The following is a 7259-nucleotide window of genomic DNA, read 5'->3' as shown; positions in this document are numbered from 1 at the left end:
AACGCCGCCGGCTTCTCTGGGCCCGAGATCATCTAAGATGGACTCATGCAAAGTGGAAAAGTGTTCTGTGGTCTGACGAGTCCACATTTCAAATTGCTTTCGGAAATATTCGACATCGTGTCATCCGGACCAAAGGGGAAGCGAACCATCCAGACTGTTATCGATGCAAAGTTCAAAAGCCAGCATCTGTGATGGTATGGGGGTGCATTAGTGCCCAATGCATGGGTAACTTACACATCTGTGAAGGCACCATTAATGCTGAAAGGTACATACAGGTTTTGGAACAACATATGCTGCCATCTAAGCGCCGTCTTTTTCATGGACGCCCTGCTTATTTCAGCAAGACAATGCCAAGCCACATTCAGCACGTGTTACAACAGCGTGGCTTCGTAAAAAAAGAGTGCGGGTACTTTCCTGGCCCGTCTGCAGTCCAGACCTGTCTCCCATCGAAAATGTATGGCGCATTATGAAGCGTAAAATACGACAGCGAAGACCCCGGACTGTTGAACGACTGAAGCTCTACATAAAACAAGAATGGGAAAGAATTCCACTTTCAAAGCTTCAACAATTAGTTTCCTCAGTTCCCAATCATTTATTGAGTGTTGTTAAAAGAAAAGGTGATGTAACACAGTGGTGAACATGCCCTTTTCCAACTACTTTGGCACGTGTTGCAGCCATGAAATTCTAAGTTAATTATTATTTGAAAAAAAAAATAAAGTTTATGAGTTTGAACATCAAATATTTTGTCTTTGTAGTGCATTCAATTGAATATGGGTTGAAAAGGATTTGCAAATTATTGTATTCCGTTTATATTTACATCTAACACAATTTCCCAACTCATATGGAAACGGGGTTTGTACAAAAATACCGACAATGAATCATATAAACGCTGCAGAATTTTAAAAACAAATGGAAGAGAAAACAATTATAAATGTCCAAAACCCACTTCACATTAGTATTCATTGCTTTACTAGCCAAGTCGACTTAAACAGTCTTTAGGGACTTCATTGAATACATTTAAAAAAAACCAAAAAAAAACCTTTATCTTAAAATGTATCTTAAAACGTACACCAACACGTTTTTTTTAATTGAACAATTGAACATACAGACAGTGTTCATTGAAAATATGCCAACTAATAAAGGCACTTAATTCCAAAACATTACAATATTTCAGACACACAAGGTTGAGCAATCAACATTTTTATACAAACAAAACAGGTTAAATAAAAAGTAAGAGACAATTCAAATAGATCGAAAATAAAATAACTAAAAATAACAAGATTAAAAAAAGTTATAATGTTAAGGGGTTTTCTACTTTTTACTAGCTGAGATGTTATCAATACATTTAAATCATTGAATCAATGTAAGATTTGGGTTTCACAGTAGAAATCGAAGTGTTTAGCTTGCAACATCATTTCTAGGTTGCTATCTTTTATAAATATACCAAATGTAATATTTTCTATCGTAAATGGGAACATCCCTACTAGGGATGTCCTGATCCAGGTTTTTGCACTTCCGATCCGATACCGATATTGTTTTTGCACTTCCGATCCGATACCGATACCGATACTGACCGATACTGGCCTATCCGAGCATGTATTAAAGTTTAAAGTTATTTAGCCTAATTAGTTGTCAGAATCATGTTGAAAAGGGTTTTAGTACTCTTGATTCCAACTAGCCAGCTGAATTAGGGGAGTTTGAATAATACACAATGGTTGGTAACAAGAAACTGACCTGTTTATTCAAGGATAAACACAAAATAGACAAAATTATACATGACAAACAGAAATGGCATCATTGAACTAGGGCTGGGCGATATGGCCTTCTTTTAATATTGCGATATTTTAAGGCCATATTGCGATACACGATATATATCTGGATATTTTGCCTTAGCCTTGAATGAACACTTGATGCATATAATCACAGCAGTATGATGATTCTATGTGTCTACATTAAAACATTCTTCTTCATACTGCATTAATATATGCTACTTTTAAACTTTCATGCAGAGAGGGAAATGACAACTAAAAAAAATCACTATTTTTTTCATACGGTGTTGATGTGGAAATGTTTGCCTCGGCATTTTGATGGTGTGGACATGTGGCCCCGAATGGAGATAAGCGTCTCGACAGACGTCACAATATTTGAACAATGTGTCGAAAATTGTTATGCGCTTATTTTTTTATTTGATTTTGTGCGTGGCATAGATTTGCCGTGCGCAGAGGACGCTTGAGCAGGCGCGCACCTTAGCGGCTGCGCTAGCATCACAGCTAACGTTAGCCATGCTGCTACCTCGCTCTCTGCTGGGAGAGGGCGTATACGTATGTGACGTATGACGTGACAGTATGTGACGTGTGTAAGAAGGTGCGCTCGCTGTCTGTAAGAGGGAGACACAGGAAAGAGTGAGAAGAGCCTGTCGTGTTATGCCAGCAGCTAAAAGCAACTGCGTGAGAATCCACAGACGTGTGGATGTGTTGAAGGTGTGCTGGAAAATGCGGAACGGAAATTAGGGAGCAGCAGAAAAGTGGAATGTATTATTTAAATCAGTGCGTTGGAAAACACGGAACGGAGTTTTTTTTAAAACTGGATCTGGATCGGCATTTTCCCATGCCTTGCCGATACGCATTTTTTTGCAAATATCGGCGGCCGATCCGATCCAAATATCGGATCGGGAAATCCCTAATCCCTACATCTTTGTTTTTCAGCTGCTCTGACCTCCTCCCAAAATAAATGCACATCATCACAATCCATAATCACTTACATGTAGCAGTACTTTTTTTTCTTCCTTTTAAAGTTAAAGTTAAAGTTAAAGTACCAATGATTGTCACACACACACACTAGGTGTGGCGAAATTATTCTCTGCATTTGACCCATCACCCTTGATCACCCCCTGGGAGGTGAGGGGAGCAGTGGGCAGCAGCGGTGGCCGCGCCCGGGAATCATTTTTGGTGATTTAACCCCCAATTCCAACCCTTGATGCTGAGTGACAAGCAGGAAGGAAATGGGTCCCATTTTTATAGTCTTTGGTATGACTCGGCCGGGGTTTGAACCCACAACCTACCGATCTCAGGGCGGACACTCTAACCACTAGGCCACTGAGTCGGTTTTAATACCAGTATAATAGATATTTAACAATTAAAATACCAAGAAGAAAAAAAATAAAGAAACAAGAAACATAAAATAAAAAGCGAATAAAAGTATCAAGTTAAATGTTTTTTTCTTGTTTTCGTTGTCATCATTAGTGAGTAACACAATTCTTTATTTTCGTTTATTTCGAACATAAACACACTTACAGCATAATACATCACACAATTTCATATCATTTCACTTTACATCATGTCCGAAAAGGAGTAGGGAGAAGCAAAGCTTATTTAATCCGACCCCTTTCCCACTTCAGAGAGTTTACAAATATATACATTCATTTGCTGACCTTTTTATAGTAAAATGACATCTGTAAATGAGTAATTGTAATTTGTAATATGTAATTAATTAAGTCAGTCCTTATTAACATACTGAGATTAAGAATATCTTGTTTTCAATAAGGTTGAAAGTATTTCTCATAATTCTTCTTTGTACTTTGTAAGCACTATTCATTTCAACAACCTCTTAAACTGGATCATATCAGTACAATGTTTAACTTCTTTACTTAATCCATTCCATAATTTAATCCCACATACTGATATGCTAAAGGTGCTAAGTGTTGTACGTGCATACAAATGTTTTAAATTAGATTTTCCTCTAAGACTATATTTCTCCTCTTTAGTTGAGAAGAATTATGATAAATTAAATAAATGGGTTGTACTTGTATAGCGCTTTTCTACCTTCAAGGTACTCAAAGCGCTTTGACACTACTTCCACATTTACCCATTCACACACACACATTCACACACTGATGGAGTATATATATATATACATGTACATTCTTTGGTAGAGGGTTATAGTTTGCTTTGTACATCATTTTAGCTGTTTGCAATTTTACCAAATCATCGAACTTTGATATTTTTGACTCAATAAATAAAGTGTTTGTATGTTCTCTATGTCCAACATTATGTATCAGTCTAATTGATATTTTTTGTAACACGGTTAACGAATGTAGCGCACATTTGTAGTTATTTCCCCATATTTCAGCACAATAACTCAGATATGGTAACGCTAGCGAGCAGTAGAGAATATTAAGTGATTTTTGGCCCAGGACGTATTTTGCTTTATTCATTATTGAAATGTTTTTTGCCACCTTATGTTGTATATTTTGTATATGAGATTTCCAGTTCATTTTATCATCTATTAATACTCCCAAAAATCTGGTTTCTTTTACCCTTTCAATGTCTACTCCGTCTATTTGTATTCGTGTATGATGCTCTTTTCTACTGTTATCAAATAGCATTATTTTAGTTTTACTGAGATTCAAAGATAGTCTGTTTTTGTCAAACCATTTTTTTTAAATGTGTTAATTTCTTCTGTTATTATTTGTATTATCTTCTGTGTAAAAAAAAACAAAGTTCATGATTTTTTGTAAGAGGAAAAGGGAGGAAACGATCAAACTGTCAATAGATGGAATTGACATTGAAAGGGTCTCTGAACTTAGATTTTTAGGAGTGATACTGGATGACGGTCTGACATGGAAATCTCATGTTGCACATGTACGGAAAAAGATGTCTAAGAGCATTTTTATATTAAATAAGGTAAACTATGTGTTAGATTATAAGGCAATGCGTATATTGTATTGTGCACTTATATTGCCATATATCAACTACTGTGTGGAAGTATGGGGGAACACATAAGAGTAACATAAAGGCATTGTATCAACTACAGAAAAGAGCTATAAGGATTATTCATAAAGTAGACTACTTAGAACACACTAACATATTATTTATTAATTCGGATTTATTGAAATTACAGGAGCTAGTAAAGTTACAGACATTATGTGTCATGTTTAAGGCTAAAAGTAAAACATTACCAGCAAATTTACAAAAAATGTTTGTCATCACTTCTGAGAATGAAGAGCAAAGAAAAGGTCATTTCCAACATCAGTATTCAAGGACAACTTTAAAACAAATGTGTATATCAGTGGTGGGGGTTCAACTATGGAATTCGCTTTACAATGAGGTATTGAAAATTGAAAAAAATATATATAAAGATTGGTTGACAAGACTCTGCAGCATCGCGTGGACATCGGGGGCGGTACCTCTGGATTGGCAGACCGGGGTGGTGGTTCCTCTCTTTAAAAAGGGGAACCGGAGGGTGTGTTCTAACTATCATGGGATCACACTCCTCAGCCTTCCCGGTAAGGTCTATTCAGGTGTACTGGAGAGGAGGCTACGCCGGATAGTCGAACCTCGGATTCAGGAGGAACAGTGTGGTTTTCGTCCTGGTCGTGGAACTGTGGACCAGCTCTATACTCTCGGCAGGGTCCTTGAGGGTGCATGGGAGTTTGCCCAACCAGTCTACATGTGCTTTGTGGACTTGGAGAAGTCTTTCGACCGTGTCCCTCGGGAAGTCCTGTGGGGAGTGCTCAGAGAGTATGGGGTATCGGACTGTCTGATTTTGGCGGTCCGCATTGCCGGCAGTAAGTCGGACCCGTTTCCAGTGAGGGTTTGACTCCGCCAAGGCTGCCCTTTGTCACCGAATCTGTTCATAACTTTTATGGACAGAATTTCTAGGCGCAGTCAAGGCGTTGAGGGGATCCGGTTTGGTGGCTGCAGGATTAGGTCTCTGCTTTTTGCAGATGATGTGGTCCTGATGGCTTCATCTGGCCAGGATCTTCAGCTCTCGCTGGATCGGTTCGCAGCCGAGTGTGAAGCGACTGGGATGAGAATCAGCACCTCCAAGTCCGAGTCTATGGTTCTCGCCCGGAAAAGGGTGGAATGCCATCTTCGGGTTGGGGAGGAGACCCTGCCCCAAGTGGAGGAGTTCAAGTACCTCGGAGTCTTGTTCACGAGTGAGGGAAGAGTTGATCGTGAGATCGACAGGCGGATCGGTGCGGCATCTTCAGTAATGCGGACGCTGTATCGATCCGTTGTGGTGAAGAAGGAGCTGAGCCGGAAGGCAAAGCTCTCAATTTACCGGTCGATCTACGTTCCCATCCTCACCTATGGTCATGAGCTTTGGGTTATGACCGAAAGGACAAGATCACGGGTACAAGCGGCCGAAATGAGTTTCCTCCGCCGGGTGGCGGGGCTCTCCCTTAGAGATAGGGTGAGAAGCTCTGTCATCCGGGGGGAGCTCAAAGTAAAGCCGCTGCTCCTCCACATCGAGAGGAGCCAGATGAGGTGGTTCGGGCATCTGGTCAGGATGCCACCCGATCGCCTCCCCCGGGAGGTGTTTACGGCACGTCCGACCGGTAGGAGGCCACTGGGAAGACCCAGGACACGTTGGGAAGACTATGTCTCTCGGCTGGCCTGGGAACGCCTCGGGATCCCCCGGGAGGAGCTGGACGAAGTGGCTGGGGAGAGGGAAGTCTGGGCTTCCCTGCTTAGGCTGCTGCCCCCGCGACCTGACCTCGGATAAGCGGAAGAAGATGGATGGATGGATGGATATATAAAGACAGAAAAATAAGATCATATGGACAGCCATAAGTGTTTACATTTTGCTTTATATTTATTATTTTACTTATTTTTGCCTGGTTTTGTATTTGTTTTGTATCATCCCGTGAGGTGTATATTACTTTTGTTTTTTGTTTTGTTCGGTTTGTACTTCATGAAGTTTTGCGCTTGTTGTGTTTTTTTGTATGTTTTTGTTATATTTGGATGTCATTGTTGGTTTATATGATATTAAGTAAGACTACGTATTATGTTGAAGGGGGCAGGAAAATATAAGATTTTTCTTCATCCTGCTCCTTCTCAGGCATTGGTGTGTAAATGTATGATTGAATAATTGTGGTATAATTGTCTATCGATCAAAGATGCACATCAATGAAGGAGATAAATACAAATGAATGAATGAAAATGAATGTTCTCTCCTGAACAGAAAGCAGTTGTGTCGTCTGCAAATAAAACTAACTTTAAGTCCTTTGTAACTTTATTTTATTTTTAATTCAGAATAAAAACAAAAACATATTTGGTTTGCAGCGGCTTGTTTTGGCTACTTCCTTGTTTACATCATTCTTGATTCTGATTGGCCCACCGAGAGCGCCAACGCACGCGCACCAAAAATAAGGTGCGTTTGATTCGCGCCACGTACGGATAGCCTCACGTCACCGCCCACCTCGCGAAAGACAGTTTGCAAACGCCGGTGCGCGACGAATTGTAAAACCATCGCAA

This window comes from Nerophis lumbriciformis, linkage group LG01 (assembly GCF_033978685.3).
Source record: "Nerophis lumbriciformis linkage group LG01, RoL_Nlum_v2.1, whole genome shotgun sequence".
Classification (NCBI taxonomy): Eukaryota; Metazoa; Chordata; class Actinopteri; order Syngnathiformes; family Syngnathidae; genus Nerophis; species Nerophis lumbriciformis.
The sequence above is the reverse complement of the archived record's forward strand: the minus strand, read 5'-3'. Positions refer to the sequence as shown.